This window comes from Phyllobates terribilis, unplaced genomic scaffold (assembly GCF_046119375.1).
Source record: "Phyllobates terribilis strain yellow unplaced genomic scaffold, ASM4611937v1 Scaffold_11__3_contigs__length_659146591, whole genome shotgun sequence".
NCBI lineage: Eukaryota > Metazoa > Chordata > Amphibia > Anura > Dendrobatidae > Phyllobates > Phyllobates terribilis.
Window position 1 is genome coordinate 255,537,938 of NW_027362771.1, and position 17,509 is coordinate 255,555,446.

Here is a 17,509-nt window from a genome sequence, read left to right on the forward strand (position 1 = left end):
TAACAAGACAGTTTTAATGCCCCTTGGAAGAGACGTGGAGGTCGCTGTAGCTTAACAAGACGGTTTTAATGTCCCTTCGAAGAGCGGTGGAGGTCACAGTAGCTTAACAAGACAGTTTTAATGCCCCTTGGAAGAGACGTGGAGGACAGAGTGGTTTAACAAGATGGTTTTAATGCCCCTTGGAAGAGATGTGGAGGTTGCAGTAGCTTAACAAGACGTTTTTAATGCCCCTCGGAAGAGACGTGGAGGACATAGTGGTTTAACAAGATGGTTTTAATGCCCCTTGGAAGAGATGTGGAGGTTGCAGTAGCTTAACAAGACGTTTTTCATGCGCATTGGAAGAGACGTGGAGGTCAGAGTGGTTTAACAAGATGGTTTTAATGCCCCTTGGAAGAGATGTGGAGGTTGCAGCAGCTTAACAAGACGGTTTTAATGCCCCTCGGAAGAGACGTGGAGGACAGAGTGGTTTAACAAGATGGTTTTAATGCCCCTTGGAAGAGATGTGGAGGTTGCAGTAGCTTAACAAGACGTTTTTCATGCGCCTTGGAAGAGACGTGGAGGTCAAAGTAGTTTAACAAGACGGTTTTAATGCTCCTTGGAGAAGTGGTGGAGGTCGCAGTAGCTTAACAAGACGGTTATAATGCCCCTTGGAAGAGATGTGGAGGTTGCAGTAGCTTAACAAGACGGTTTTAATGCCCCTTGGAAGAGATGTGGAGGTCGCAGTAGCTTGACAAGACGATTTTAATGCCCCTTGGAAAAGTGGTGGAGGTCACAGTAGCTAAACAAGACGGTTTTAATGCCTCTTGGAAGAGACGTGGAGGTCGCAGTAGCTTAACAAGACGGTTTTAAAGCCCCTTAGAAAAGACGTGGAGGTCAGAATGGTTTAACATACGGTTTTAATGCTCCTTGGAAAAATGGTGGAGGTCGCAGTAGCATAACAATACGGTTTTAATGCCCCTTTGAAAAGATCTGGAGGTCGCAGTAGCTTAAAAAGATTATTTAAATTGCCCTTGCAAGATATGTGGAGGTCAGAGTGGTTTAACAAGACTGTCTTAATGCCCCTTGGAAAAGTGGTGGAGGTCGCAGTAGCTTAACAAGACGGTTTTAATGCCCCTTGGAAAAGACGTGGAGATCAGAGTGGTTTAGCAAGATGGTTTTAATGCCCCTTGGAAAAGTGGTGGAGGTCGCAGTAGCTTAACAAGACGGTTTTAATGCCCCTTGGAAGAGACGTGGAGGTCGCAGTAGCTTAACAAGATGGTTTTAATGCCCCTTGGAAGAGATGTGGAGATCAGAGTGGTTTAAGAAGATGGTTTTAATGCCCATTGGAAGAGACGTGGAGGTCAGAGTGGTTTAACAAGACGGTTTTAATGCCCCTTGGAAGAGATGTGGAGGTCGCAGTAGCTTATCAACATGGTTTTAATGCCCCTTGGAAGAGACGTGGAGGTCGCAATAGCTTAACAAGACGGTTTTAATTCCCTTTGGAAGAGACGTGGAGGTCACAGTGGTTTAACAAGATGTTTTTAATGCCCCTTCGAAAAGTGGTGGAGGTCGGAGTAGCTTAACAATACGGTTTTAATGCCCCTTTGAAAAGATATGGAGGTCGCAGTAGCTTAACAAGATGATTTAAATGACCCTTGGAAGAGATGTGGAGATCAGAGTGGTTTAACAAGACGGTTTTAATGCCCCTTGGAAAAGACGTGGAGGTCAGAGTGGTTTAACATACGGTTTTAATGCTCCTTGGAAAAGTGGTGGAGGTCGCAGTAGCATAAAAATACGGTTTTAATGCCCCTTTGAAAAGATCTGGAGGTAGCAGTAGCTTAACGAAACGGTTTTAATGCCCCTAGGAAGAGATGTGGAGGTCAGAATGGTTTAACAAGACTGTTTTAAAGCCCCTTGGAAGAGACATGGAGTTCGCAGTATCTTTACAAGCCGGTTTTAATGCCCCTTGGAAGAGATGTGGAGGTCGCAGTGGCTTAATAAGATGGTTTGAATGCCCCTTGGAAGAGACATGGAGGTCGCAGTAGCTTAACAATACGGTTTTAATGCCCCTTGGTAGAGATGTGGAGGTCGCAGTAGCTTAAAAAGATTATTTAAATTGCCATTGCAAGAGATGTGGAGGTCAGAGTGGTTTAACAAGACTGTTTTAATGCCCCTTGGAAAAGTGGTGGAGGTCGCAGTAGCTTAACAAGACGGTTTTAATGCCCCTTGGAAAAGACGTGGAGATCAGAGTGGTTTAGCAAGATGGTTTTAATGCCCCTTAGAAAAGTGGTGGAGGTCGCAGTAGCTTAACAAGACGGTTTTAATGCCCCTTGGAAGAGACGTGGAGGTCGCAGTAGCTTAACAAGACGGTTTTAATGCCCCTTGGAAGAGACGTGGAGATCAGAGTGGTTTAAGAAGATGGTTTTAATGCCCCTTGGAAGAGACGTGGAGGTTCCAGTCGCTTAACAAGACGGTTTTAATGCCCCTTGGCAGAGACTTGGAGGTCGCTGTAGCTTAACAAGACTGTTTTAATGCCCCTTGGAAGAGACGTGGAGGTCGCAATAGCTTAACAGTACGGTTTTAATGCCCTTTGGAAGAGACGTGGAGGTCAGAGTGGTTTAACAAGATGGTTTGAATGCCCCTTGGAAATGTGTTGGAGGTCGCAGCAGCTTAACAAGACAGTTTTAATGTCCCTTGGAAGAGATGTGGAGGTCGCAGAAGCTTAACAAGACGAATTAAATGCCCATTGGAAGAGATGTGAAGGTCAGAGTGGTTTAACAGGATGGTTTTAATGCCCCTTGGAAAAGTGGTGGAGGTTGCAGCAGCTTAACAAGACGGTTTTAATGCCCCTCGGAAGAGACGTGGAGGACAGAGTGGTTTAACAAGATGGTTTTAATGCCCCTTGGAAGAGATGTGGAGGTTGCAGTAGCTTAACAAGACGTTTTTCATGCGCCTTGGAAGAGACGTGGAGGTCAGAGTGGTTTAACAAGATGGTTTTAATGGCCCTTGGAAAAGTGGTGGAGGTCGCAGTAGCTTAACAAGACAGTTTTAATGCCCCTTGGAAGAGACGTGGAGGTCACAGTAGTTTAGCAAGACGGTTTTAATGCTCCTTGGAGAAGTGGTGGAGGTCGCAGTAGCTTAACAAGACGGTTTTAATGCCCCTTGGAAGAGATGTGGAGGTCACAGTAGCTTGACAAGACGGTTTAAATGCCCCTTGGAAGAGATGTGGAGGTCAGAGTGGTTTAACAAGACGGTTTTAATGCCCCTTGGAAAAGTGGTGGAGGTCACAGTAGCTAAACAAGACGGTTTTAATGCCTCTTGGAAGAGACGTGGAGGTCTCAGTAGCTTAACAAGACGGTTTTAAAGCCCCTTGGAAAAGACGTGGAGGTCAGAGTGGTTTAACATACGGTTTTAATGCTCCTTGGAAAAGTGGTGGAGGTCGCAGTAGCATAACAATACGGTTTTAATGCCCCTTTGAAAAGATCTGGAGGTAGCAGTAGCTTAACGAAACGGTTTTAATGCCCCTAGGAAGAGATGTGGAGGTCAGAATGGTTTAACAAGACTGTTTTAAAGCCCCTTGGAAGAGACATGGAGTTCGCAAAATCTTTACAAGACGGTTTTAATGCCCCTTGGAAGAGATGTGGAGGTCGCAGTGGCTTAATAAGATGGTTTGAATGCCCCTTGGAAGAGACATGGAGGTCGCAGTAGCTTAACAATACGGTTTTAATGCCCCTTGGTAGAGATGTGGAGGTCGCAGTAGCTTAAAAAGATTATTTAAATTGCCCTTGCAAGAGATGTGGAGGTCAGAATGGTTTAACAAGACTATTTTAATGCCCCTTGGAAAAGGGTTGGAGGTCGCAGTATCTTAAAAAGACGGTTTTAATGCCCCTTGGAAAAGACGTGGAGATCAGAGTGGTTTAGCAAGATGGTTTTAATGCCCCTTGGAAAAGTGATGGAGGTCGCAGTAGCTTAACAAGACGGTTTTAATGCCCCTTGGAAGAGACGTGGAGGTCGCAGTAGCTTAACAAGACGGTTTTAATGCCCCTTGGAAGAGACGTGGAGATCAGAGTGGTTTAAGAAGATGGTTTTAATGCCCCTTGGAAGAGACGTGGAGGCCGCAGTAGCTTAACAAGACAGTTTTAATGCCCCTTGGAAGAGACGTGGAGATCAGAGTGGTTTAAGAAGATGGTTTTAATGCCCATTGGAAGAGACGTGGAGGTCAGAGTGGTTTAACAAGACGGTTTTAATGCCCCTTGGAAGAGATGTGGAGGTCGCAGTAGCTTATCAACATGGTTTTAATGCCCCTTGGAAGAGACGTAGAGGTCGCAATAGCTTAACAAGACGGTTTTAATTCCCTTTGGAAGAGACGTGGAGGTCACAGTGGTTTAACAAGATGTTTTTAATGCCCCTTCGAAAAGTGGTGGAGGTCGGAGTAGCTTAACAATACGGTTTTAATGCCCCTTTGAAAAGATATGGAGGTCGCAGTAGCTTAACAAGATGATTTAAATGCCCCTTGGAAGAGATGTGGAGATCAGAGTGGTTTAACAAGACGGTTTTAATACCCCTTGGAAAAGACGTGGAGGTCAGAGTGGTTTAACATACGGTTTTAATGCTCCTTGGAAAAGTGGTGGAGGTCGCAGTAGCATAACAATACGGTTTTAATGCCCCTTTGAAAAGATCTGGAGGTAGCAGTAGCTTAACGAAACGGTTTTAATGTCCCTAGGAAGAGATGTGGAGGTCAGAATGGTTTAACAAGACTGTTTTAAAGCCCATTGGAAGAGACATGGAGTTCGCAGTATCTTTACAAGACGGTTTTAATGCCCCTTGGAAGAGATGTGGAGGTCGCAGTGGCTTAATAAGATGGTTTGAATGCCCCTTGGAAGAGACATGGAGGTCGCAGTTGCTTAACAATACGGTTTTAATGCCCCTTGGTAGAGATGTGGAGGTCGCAGTAGCTTAAAAAGATTATTTAAATTGCCCTTGCAAGGGATGTGGAGGTCAGAGTGGTTTAACAAGACTGTTTTAATGCCCCTTGGAAAAGTGGTGGAGGTCGCAGTAGCTTAACAAGACGGTTTTAATGCCCCTTGGAAAAGACGTGGAGATCAGAGTGGTTTAGCAAGATGGTTTTAATGCCCCTTGGAAAAGTGGTGGAGGTCGCAGTAGCTTAACAAGACGGTTTTAATGCCCCTTGGAAGAGACGTGGAGGTCGCAGTAGCTTAACAAGACGGTTTTAATGCCCCTTGGAAGAGACGTGGAGATCAGAGTGGTTTAAGAAGATGGTTTTAATGCCCCTTGGAAGAGACGTGGAGGTTCCAGTCGCTTAACAAGACGGTTTTAATGCCCCTTGGCAGAGACTTGGAGGTCGCTGTAGCTTAACAAGACTGTTTTAATGCCCCTTGGAAGAGACGTGGAGGTCGCAATAGCTTAACAGTACGGTTTTAATGCCCTTTGGAAGAGACGTGGAGGTCAGAGTGGTTTAACAAGATGGTTTGAATGCCCCTTGGAAATGTGTTGGAGGTCGCAGCAGCTTAACAAGACAGTTTTAATGTCCCTTGGAAGAGATGTGGAGGTCGCAGAAGCTTAACAAGACGAATTAAATGCCCATTGGAAGAGATGTGAAGGTCAGAGTGGTTTAACAAGACGGTTTTAATGCCCCTTGGAAAAGTGGTGGAGGTTGCAGCAGCTTAACAAGACGGTTTTAATGCCCCTCGGAAGAGACGTGGAGGACAGAGTGGTTTAACAAGATGGTTTTAATGCCCCTTGGAAGAGATGTGGAGGTTGCAGTAGCTTAACAAGACGTTTTTCATGCGCCTTGGAAGAGACGTGGAGGTCAGAGTGGTTTAACAAGATGGTTTTAATGGACCTTCGAAAAGTGGTGGAGGTCGCAGTAGCTTAACAAGACAGTTTTAATGCCCCTTGGAAGAGACGTGGAGGTCACAGTAGTTTAACAAGACGGTTTTAATGCTCCTTGGAGAAGTGGTGGAGGTCGCAGTAGCTTAACAAGATGGTTTTAATGCCCCTTGGAAGAGACATGGAGGTCGCAGTAGCTTGACAAGACGGTTTAAATGCCCCTTGGAAGAGATGTGGAGGTCAGAGTGGTTTAACAAGACGGTTTTAATGCCCCTTGGAAAAGTGGTGGAGGTCACAGTAGCTAAACAAGACGGTTTTAATGCCTCTTGGAAGAGACGTGGAGGTCTCAGTAGCTTAACAAGACGGTTTTAAAGCCCCTTGGAAAAGACGTGGAGGTCAGAGTGGTTTAACATACGGTTTTAATGCTCCTTGGAAAAGTGGTGGAGGTCGCAGTAGCATAACAATACGGTTTTAATGCCCCTTTGAAAAGATCTGGAGGTAGCAGTAGCTTAACGAAACGGTTTTAATGCCCCTAGGAAGAGATGTGGAGGTCAGAATGGTTTAACAAGACTGTTTTAAAGCCCCTTGGAAGAGACATGGAGATCGCAGAATCTTTACAAGACGGTTTTAATGCCCCTTGGAAGAGATGTGGAGGTCGCAGTGGCTTAATAAGATGGTTTGAATGCCCCTTGGAAGAGACATGGAGGTCGCAGTAGCTTAACAATACGGATTTAATGCCCCTTGGTAGAGATGTGGAGGTCGCAGTAGCTTAAAAAGATTATTTAAATTGCCCTTGCAAGAGATGTGGAGGTCAGAGTGGTTTAACAAGACTGTTTTAATGCCCCTTGGAAAAGGGTTGGAGGTCGCAGTAGCTTAACAAGACGGTTTTAATGCCCCTTGGAAGAGACGTGGAGGTCGCAGTAGCTTAACAAGACGGTTTTAATGCCCCTTGGAAGAGACGTGGAGATCAGAGTGGTTTAGGAAGATGGTTTTAATGCCCCTTGGAAGAGACGTGGAGGCCGCAGTAGCTTAACAAGACAGTTTTAATGCCCCTTGGAAGAGACGTGGAGAACAGAGTCGTTTAAGAAGATGGTTTTAATGCCCATTGGAAGAGACGTGGAGGTCAGAGTGGTTTAACAAGACGGTTTTAATGCCCCTTGGAAGAGATGTGGAGGTCGCAGTAGCTTATCAACATGGTTTTAATGCCCCTTGGAAGAGACGTGGAGGTCGCAATAGCTTAACAAGACGGTTTTAATTCCCTTTGGAAGAGATGTGGAGGTAACAGTGGTTTAACAAGATGTTTTTAATGCCCCTTCGAAAAGTGGTGGAGGTCGGAGTAGCTTAACAATACGGTTTTAATGCCCCTTTGAAAAGATATGGAGGTCGCAGTAGCTTAACAAGATGATTTAAATGCCCCTTGGAAGAGATGTGGAGATCAGAGTGGTTTAACAAGACGGTTTTAATGCCCCTTGGAAAAGAAGTGGAGTTCAGAGTGGTTTAACATACGGTTTTAATGCTCCTTGGAAAAGTGGTGGAGGTCGCAGTAGCATAACAATACGGTTTTAATGCCCCTTTGAAAAGATCTGGAGGTAGCAGTAGCTTAACGAAACGGTTTTAATGCCCCTAGGAAGAGATGTGGAGGTCAGAATGGTTTAACAAGACTGTTTTAAAGCCCCTTGGAAGAGACATGGAGTTCGCAGTATCTTTACAAGACGGTTTAAATGCCCCTTGGAAGAGATGTGGAGGTCAGAGTGGTTTAACAAGACGGTTTTAATGCCCCTTGGAAAAGTGGTGGAGGTCACAGTAGCTAAACAAGACGGTTTTAATGCCTCTTGGAAGAGACGTGGAGGTCGCAGTAGATTAACAAGACGGTTTTAAAGCCCCTTGGAAAAGACGTGGAGGTCAGAGTGGTTTAACATACGGTTTTAATGCTCCTTGGAAAAGTGGTGGAGGTCGCAGTAGCATAACAATACGGTTTTAATGCAACTTTGAAAAGATCTGGAGGTAGCAGTAGCTTAACGAAACGGTTTTAATGCCCCTAGGAAGAGATGTGGAGGTCAGAATGGTTGAACAAGACTGTTTTAAAGCCCCTTGGAAGAGACATGGAGTTCGCAGTATCTTTACAAGACGGTTTTAATGCCCCTTGGAAGAGATGTGGAGGTCGCAGTGGCTTAATAAGATGGTTTGAATGCCCCTTGGAAGAGACATGGAGGTCGCAGTAGCTTAACAATGCGGTTTTAATGCCCCTTGGTAGAGATGTGGAGGTCGCAGTAGCTTAAAAAGATTATTTAAATTGCCCTTGCAAGAGATGTGGAGGTCAGAGTGGTTTAACAAGACTGTTTGAATGCCCCTTGGAAAAGTGGTGGAGGTCGCAGTAGCTTAACAAGACGGTTTTAATGCCTCTTGGAAAAGACTTGGAGATCAGAGTGGTTTAGCAAGATGGTTTTAATGCCCCTTGGAAAAGTGGTGGAGGTCGCAATAGCTTAACAAGACGGTTTTAATGCCCCTTGGAAGAGACGTGGAGGTCGCAGTAGCTTAACAAGACGGTTTTAATGCCCCTTGGAAGAGACGTGGAGATCAGAGTGGTTTAGCAAGATGGTTTTAATGCCCCTTGGAAAAGTGGTGGAGGTCGCAGTAGCTTAACAAGACGGTTTTAATGCCCCTTGGAAGAGACGTGGAGGTCGCAGTAGCTTAACAAGATGGTTTTAATGCCCCTTGGAAGAGACGTGGAGATCAGAGTGATTTAAGAAGATGGTTTTAATGCCCCTTGGAAGAGACGTGGAGGCCGCAGTAGCTTAACAAGACAGTTTTAATGCCCCTTGGAAGAGACGTGGAGATCAGAGTGGTTTAAGAAGATGGTTTTAATGCCCATTGGAAGAGACGTGGAGGTCAGAGTGGTTTAACAAGACGGTTTTAATGCCCCTTGGAAGAGATGTGGAGGTCGCAGTAGATTATCAACATGGTTTTAATGCCCCTTGGAAGAGACGTGGAGGTCGCAATAGCTTAACAAGACGGTTTTAATTCCCTTTGGAAGAGACGTGGAGGTCACAGTGGTTTAACAAGATGTTTTTAATGCCCCTTCGAAAAGTGGTGGAGGTCGGAGTAGCTTAACAATACGGTTTTAATGCCCCTTTGAAAAGATATGGAGGTCGCAGTAGCTTAACAAGATGATTTACATGCCCCTTGGAAGAGATGTGGAGATCAGAGTGGTTTAACAAGACGGTTTTAATGCCCCTTGGAAAAGACGTGGAGGTCAGAGTGGTTTAACATACGGTTTTAATGCTCCTTGGAAAAGTGGTGGAGGTCGCAGTAGCATAACAATACGGTTTTAATGCCCCTTTGAAAAGATCTGGAGGTAGCAGTAGCTTAACGAAACGGTTTTAATGCCCCTAGGAAGAGATGTGGAGGTCAGAATGGTTTAACAAGACTGTTTTAAAGCCCCTTGGAAGAGACATGGAGTTCGCAGTATCTTTACAAGACGGTTTAATGCCCCTTGGAAGAGATGTGGAGGTCGCAGTGGCTTAATAAGATGGTTTGAATGCCCCTTGGAAGAGACATGGAGGTCGCAGTAGCTTAACAATACGGTTTAAATGCCCCTTGGTAGAGATGTGGAGGTCGCAGTAGCTTAAAAAGATTATTTAAATTGCCCTTGCAAGGGATGTGGAGGTCAGAGTGGTTTAACAAGACTGTTTTAATGCCCCTTGGAAAAGTGGTGGAGATCGCAGTAGCTTAACAAGACGGTTTTAATGCCCCTTGGAAGAGACATGGAGGTCGCAGTAGCTTAACAAGACGGTTTTAATGCCCCTTGGAAGAGACGTGGAGATCAGAGTGGTTTAAGAAGATGGTTTTAATGCCCCTTGGAAGAGACGTGGAGGTTCCAGTCGCTTAACAAGACGGTTTTAATGCCCCTTGGCAGAGACTTGGAGGTCGCTGTAGCTTAACAAGACTGTTTTAATACCCCTTGGAAGAGACGGGGAGGTCGCAATAGCTTAACAGTACGGTTTTAATGCCCTTTGGAAGAGACGTGGAGGTCAGAGTGGTTTAACAAGATGGTTTGAATGCCCCTTGGAAATGTGTTGGAGGTCGCAGCAGCTTAACAAGACAGTTTTAATGTCCCTTGGAAGAGATGTGGAGGTCGCAGAAGCTTAACAAGACGAATTAAATGCCCATTGGAAGAGATGTGAAGGTCAGAGTGGTTTAACAAGACGGTTTTAATGCCCCTTGGAAAAGTGGTGGAGGTTGCAGCAGCTTAACAAGACGGTTTTAATGCCCCTCGGAAGAGACGTGGAGGACAGAGTGGTTTAACAAGATGGTTTTAATGCCCCTTGGAAGAGATGTGGAGGTTGCAGTAGCTTAACAAGACGTTTTTCATGCGCCTTGGAAGAGACGTGGAGGTCAGAGTGGTTTAACAAGATGGTTTTAATGGCCCTTGGAAAAGTGGTGGAGGTCGCAGTATCTTAACAAGACAGTTTTAATGCCCTTGGAAGAGACGTGGAGGTCACAGTAGTTTAACAAGACGGTTTTAATGCTCCTTGGAGAAGTGGTGGAGGTCGCAGTAGCTTTACAAGATGGTTTTAATGCCCCTTGGAAGAGATGTGGAGGTCGCAGTAGCTTGACAAGACGGTTTAAATGCCCCTTGGAAGAGATGTGGAGGTCAGAGTGGTTTAACAAGACGGTTTTAATGCCCCTTGGAAAAGTGGTGGAGGTCACAGTAGCTAAACAAGACGGTTTTAATGCCTCTTGGAAGAGACGTGGAGGTCTCAGTAGCTTAACAAGACGGTTTTAAAGCCCCTTGGAAAAGACGTGGAGGTCAGAGTGGTTTAACATACGGTTTTAATGCTCCTTGGAAAAGTGGTGGAGGTCGCAGTAGCATAACAATACGGTTTTAATGCCCCTTTGAAAAGATCTGGAGGTAGCAGTAGCTTAACGAAACGGTTTTAATGCCCCTAGGAAGAGATGTGGAGGTCAGAATGGTTTAACAAGACTGTTTTAAAGCCCCTTGGAAGAGACATGGAGTTCGCAGTATCTTTACAAGACGGTTTAATGCCCCTTGGAAGAGATGTGGAGGTCGCAGTGGCTTAATAAGATGGTTTGAATGCCCCTTGGAAGAGACATGGAGGTCGCAGTAGCTTAACAATACGGTTTAAATGCCCCTTGGTAGAGATGTGGAGGTCGCAGTAGCTTAAAAAGATTATTTAAATTGCCCTTGCAAGGGATGTGGAGGTCAGAGTGGTTTAACAAGACTGTTTTAATGCCCCTTGGAAAAGTGGTGGAGGTCGCAGTAGCTTAACAAGACGGTTTTAATGCCCCTTGGAAAAGACGTGGAGATCAGAGTGGTTTAGCAAGATGGTTTTAATGCCCCTTGGAAAAGTGGTGGAGGTCGCAGTAGCTTAACAAGACGGTTTTAATGCCCCTTGGAAGAGACGTGGAGGTCGCAGTAGCTTAACAAGACGGTTTTAATGCACCTTGGAAGAGACGTGGAGATCAGAGTGGTTTAAGAAGATGGTTTTAATGCCCCTTGGAAGAGACGTGGAGGTTCCAGTCGCTTAACAAGACGGTTTTAATGCCCCTTGGCAGAGACTTGGAGGTCGCTGTAGCTTAACAAGACTGTTTTAATACCCCTTGGAAGAGACGGGGAGGTCGCAATAGCTTAACAGTACGGTTTTAATGCCCTTTGGAAGAGACGTGGAGGTCAGAGTGGTTTAACAAGATGGTTTGAATGCCCCTTGGAAATGTGTTGGAGGTCGCAGCAGCTTAACAAGACAGTTTTAATGTCCCTTGGAAGAGATGTGGAGGTCGCAGAAGCTTAACAAGACGAATTAAATGCCCATTGGAAGAGATGTGAAGGTCAGAGTGGTTTAACAAGACGGTTTTAATGCCCCTTGGAAAAGTGGTGGAGGTTGCAGCAGCTTAACAAGACGGTTTTAATGCCCCTCGGAAGAGACGTGGAGGACAGAGTGGTTTAACAAGATGGTTTTAATGCCCCTTGGAAGAGATGTGGAGGTTGCAGTAGCTTAACAAGACGTTTTTCATGCGCCTTGGAAGAGACGTGGAGGTCAGAGTGGTTTAACAAGATGGTTTTAATGGCCCTTGGAAAAGTGGTGGAGGTCGCAGTATCTTAACAAGACAGTTTTAATGCCCTTGGAAGAGACGTGGAGGTCACAGTAGTTTAACAAGACGGTTTTAATGCTCCTTGGAGAAGTGGTGGAGGTCGCAGTAGCTTTACAAGATGGTTTTAATGCCCCTTGGAAGAGATGTGGAGGTCGCAGTAGCTTGACAAGACGGTTTAAATGCCCCTTGGAAGAGATGTGGAGGTCAGAGTGGTTTAACAAGACGGTTTTAATGCCCCTTGGAAAAGTGGTGGAGGTCACAGTAGCTAAACAAGACGGTTTTAATGCCTCTTGGAAGAGACGTGGAGGTCTCAGTAGCTTAACAAGACGGTTTTAAAGCCCCTTGGAAAAGACGTGGAGGTCAGAGTGGTTTAACATACGGTTTTAATGCTCCTTGGAAAAGTGGTGGAGGTCGCAGTAGCATAACAATACGGTTTTAATGCCCCTTTGAAAAGATCTGGAGGTAGCAGTAGCTTAACGAAACGGTTTTAATGCCCCTAGGAAGAGATGTGGAGGTCAGAATGGTTTAACAAGACTGTTTTAAAGCCCCTTGGAAGAGACATGGAGTTCGCAGTATCTTTACAAGACGGTTTAATGCCCCTTGGAAGAGATGTGGAGGTCGCAGTGGCTTAATAAGATGGTTTGAATGCCCCTTGGAAGAGACATGGAGGTCGCAGTAGCTTAACAATACGGTTTTAATGCCCCTTGGTAGAGATGTGGAGGTCGCAGTAGCTTAAAAAGATTATTTAAATTGCCCTTGCAAGGGATGTGGAGGTCAGAGTGGTTTAACAAGACTGTTTTAATGCCCCTTGGAAAAGTGGTGGAGGTCGCAGTAGCTTAACAAGACGGTTTTAATGCCCCTTGGAAAAGACGTGGAGATCAGAGTGGTTTAGTAAGATGGTTTTAATGCCCCTTGGAAAAGTGGTGGAGGTCGCAGTAGCTTAACAAGACGGTTTTAATGCCCCTTGGAAGAGACGTGGAGGTCGCAGTAGCTTAACAAGACGGTTTTAATGCCCCTTGGAAGAGACGTGGAGATCAGAGTGGTTTAAGAAGATGGTTTTAATGCCCCTTGGAAGAGACGTGGAGGTTCCAGTCGCTTAACAAGACGGTTTTAATGCCCCTTGGCAGAGACTTGGAGGTCGCTGTAGCTTAACAAGACTGTTTTAATACCCCTTGGAAGAGACGGGGAGGTCGCAATAGCTTAACAGTACGGTTTTAATGCCCTTTGGAAGAGACGTGGAGGTCAGAGTGGTTTAACAAGATGGTTTGAATGCCCCTTGGAAATGTGTTGGAGGTCGCAGCAGCTTAACAAGACAGTTTTAATGTCCCTTGGAAGAGATGTGGAGGTCGCAGAAGCTTAACAAGACGAATTAAATGCCCATTGGAAGAGATGTGAAGGTCAGAGTGGTTTAACAAGACGGTTTTAATGCCCCTTGGAAAAGTGGTGGAGGTTGCAGCAGCTTAACAAGACGGTTTTAATGCCCCTCGGAAGAGACGTGGAGGACAGAGTGGTTTAACAAGATGGTTTTAATGCCCCTTGGAAGAGATGTGGAGGTTGCAGTAGCTTAACAAGACGTTTTTCATGCGCCTTGGAAGAGACGTGGAGGTCAGAGTGGTTTAACAAGATGGTTTTAATGGCCCTTGGAAAAGTGGTGGAGGTCGCAGTATCTTAACAAGACAGTTTTAATGCCCTTGGAAGAGACGTGGAGGTCACAGTAGTTTAACAAGACGGTTTTAATGCTCCTTGGAGAAGTGGTGGAGGTCGCAGTAGCTTTACAAGATGGTTTTAATGCCCCTTGGAAGAGATGTGGAGGTCGCAGTAGCTTGACAAGACGGTTTAAATGCCCCTTGGAAGAGATGTGGAGGTCAGAGTGGTTTAACAAGATGGTTTTAATGCCCCTTGGAAAAGTGGTGGAGGTCACAGTAGCTAAACAAGACGGTTTTAATGCCTCTTGGAAGAGACGTGGAGGTCTCAGTAGCTTAACAAGACGGTTTTAAAGCCCCTTGGAAAAGACGTGGAGGTCAGAGTGGTTTAACATACGGTTTTAATGCTCCTTGGAAAAGTGGTGGAGGTCGCAGTAGCATAACAATACGGTTTTAATGCCCCTTTGAAAAGATCTGGAGGTAGCAGTAGCTTAACGAAACGGTTTTAATGCCCCTAGGAAGAGATGTGGAGGTCAGAATGGTTTAACAAGACTGTTTTAAAGCCCCTTGGAAGAGACATGGAGTTCGCAGTATCTTTACAAGACGGTTTAATGCCCCTTGGAAGAGATGTGGAGGTCGCAGTGGCTTAATAAGATGGTTTGAATGCCCCTTGGAAGAGACATGGAGGTCGCAGTAGCTTAACAATACGGTTTTAATGCCCCTTGGTAGAGATGTGGAGGTCGCAGTAGCTTAAAAAGATTATTTAAATTGCCCTTGCAAGGGATGTGGAGGTCAGAGTGGTTTAACAAGACTGTTTTAATGCCCCTTGGAAAAGTGGTGGAGGTCGCAGTAGCTTAACAAGACGGTTTTAATGCCCCTTGGAAAAGACGTGGAGATCAGAGTGGTTTAGCAAGATGGTTTTAATGCCCCTTGGAAAAGTGGTGGAGGTCGCAGTAGCTTAACAAGACGGTTTTAATGCCCCTTGGAAGAGACGTGGAGGTCGCAGTAGCTTAATAAGACGGTTTTAATGCCCCTTGGAAGAGACGTGGAGATCAGAGTGGTTTAAAAAGATGGTTTTAATGCCCCTTGGAAGAGACGTGGAGGTTCCAGTCGCTTAACAAGACGGTTTTAATGCCCCTTGGCAGAGACTTGGAGGTCGCTGTAGCTTAACAAGACTGTTTTAATACCCCTTGGAAGAGACGGGGAGGTCGCAATAGCTTAACAGTACGGTTTTAATGCCCTTTGGAAGAGACGTGGAGGTCAGAGTGGTTTAACAAGATGGTTTGAATGCCCCTTGGAAATGTGTTGGAGGTCGCAGCAGCTTAACAAGACAGTTTTAATGTCCCTTGGAAGAGATGTGGAGGTCGCAGAAGCTTAACAAGACGAATTAAATGCCCATTGGAAGAGATGTGAAGGTCAGAATGGTTTAACAAGACTGTTTTAAAGCCCCTTGGAAGAGACATGGAGTTCGCAGAATCTTTACAAGACGGTTTTAATGCCCCTTGGAAGAGATGTGGAGGTCGCAGTGGCTTAATAAGATGGTTTGAATGCCCCTTGGAAGAGACATGGAGGTCGCAGTAGCTTAACAATACGGATTTAATGCCCCTTGGTAGAGATGTGGAGGTCGCAGTAGCTTAAAAAGATTATTTAAATTGCCCTTGCAAGAGATGTGGAGGTCAGAGTGGTTTAACAAGACTGTTTTAATGCCCCTTGGAAAAGGGTTGGAGGTCGCAGTAGCTTAACAAGACGGTTTTAATGCCCCTTGGAAAAGACGTGGAGATCAGAGTGGTTTAGCAAGATGGTTTTAATGCCCCTTGGAAAAGTGGTGGAGGTCGCAGTAGCTTAACAAGACGGTTTTAATGCACCTTGGAAGAGACGTGGAGGTCGCAGTAGCTTAACAAGACGGTTTTAATGCCCCTTGGAAGAGACGTGGAGATCAGAGTGGTTTAAGAAGATGGTTTTAATGCCCCTTGGAAGAGACGTGGAGGCCGCAGTAGCTTAACAAGACAGTTTTAATGCCCCTTGGAAGAGACGTGGAGATCAGAGTGGTTTAAGAAGATGGTTTTAATGCCCATTGGAAGAGACGTGGAGGTCAGAGTGGTTTAACAAGACGGTTTTAATGCCCCTTGGAAGAGATGTGGAGGTCGCAGTAGCTTATCAACATGGTTTTAATGCCCCTTGGAAGAGACGTGGAGGTCGCAATAGCTTAACAAGACGGTTTTAATTCCCTTTGGAAGAGACGTGGAGGTCACAGTGGTTTAACAAGATGTTTTTAATGCCCCTTCGAAAAGTGGTGGAGGTCGGAGTAGCTTAACAATACGGTTTTAATGCCCCTTTGAAAAGATATGGAGGTCGCAGTAGCTTAACAAGATGATTTAAATGCCCCTTGGAAGAGATGTGGAGATCAGAGTGGTTTAACAAGACGGTTTTAATGCCCCTTGGAAAAGACGTGGAGGTCAGAGGGGTTTAACATACGGTTTTAATGCTCCTTGGAAAAGTGGTGGAGGTCGCAGTAGCATAACAATACGGTTTTAATGCCCCTTTGAAAAGATCTGGAGGTAGCAGTAGCTTAACGAAACGGTTTTAATGTCCCTAGGAAGAGATGTGGAGGTCAGAATGGTTTAACAAGACTGTTTTAAAGCCCCTTGGAAGAGACATGGAGTTCGCAGTATCTTTACAAGACGGTTTTAATGCCCCTTGGAAGAGATGTGGAGGTCGCAGTGGCTTAATAAGATGGTTTGAATGCCCCTTGGAAGAGACATGGAGGTCGCAGTAGCTTAACAATACGGTTTTAATGCCCCTTGGTAGAGATGTGGAGGTCGCAGTAGCTTAAAAAGATTATTTAAATTGCCCTTGCAAGAGATGTGGAGGTCCGAGTGGTTTAACAAGACGGTTTTAATGCCCCTTGGAAAAGACGTGGAGATCAGAGTGGTTTAGCAAGATGGTTTTAATGCCCTTGGAAAAGTGGTGGAGGTCGCAATAGCTTAACAAGACGGTTTTAATGCCCCTTGGAAGAGACGTGGAGGTCGCAGTAGCTTAACAAGACGGTTTTAATGCCCCTTGGAAGAGACGTGGAGATCAGAGTGGTTTAGCAAGATGGTTTTAATGCCCCTTGGAAAAGTGGTGGAGGTCGCAGTAGCTTAACAAGACGGTTTTAATGCCCCTTGGAAGAGACGTGGAGGTCGCAGTAGCTTAACAAGATGGTTTTAATGCCCCTTGGAAGAGATGTGGAGATCAGAGTGGTTTAAGAAGATGGTTTTAATGCCCCTTGGAAGAGACGTGGAGGCCGCAGTAGCTTAACAAGACAGTTTTAATGCCCCTTGGAAGAGACGTGGAGATCAAAGTGGTTTAGCAAGATGGTTTTAATGCCCCTTGGAAAAGTGGTGGAGGTCGCAGTAGCTTATCAACATGGTTTTAATGCCCCTTGGAAGAGACGTGGAGGTCGCAATAGCTTAACAAGACGGTTTTAATTCCCTTTGGAAGAGACGTGGAGGTCACAGTGTTTTAACAAGATGTTTTTAATGCCCCTTCGAAAAGTGGTGGAGGTCGGAGTAGCTTAACAATACGGTTTTAATGCCCCTTTGAAAAGATATGGAGGTCGCAGTAGCTTAACAAGATGATTTAAATGCCCCTTGGAAGAGATGTGGAGATCAGAGTGGTTTAACAAGACGGTTTTAATGCCCCTTGGAAAAGACGTGGAGGTCAGAGTGGTTTAACATACGGTTTTAATGCTCCTTGGAAAAGTGGTGGAGGTCGCAGTAGCATAACAATACGGTTTTAATGCCCCTTTGAAATATCTGGAGGTAGCAGTAGCTTAACGAAACAGTTTTAATGCCCCTAGGAAGAGATGTGGAGGTCAGAATGGTTTAACAAGACTGTTTTAAAGCCCCTTGGAAGAGACATGGAGTTCACAGTATCTTTACAAG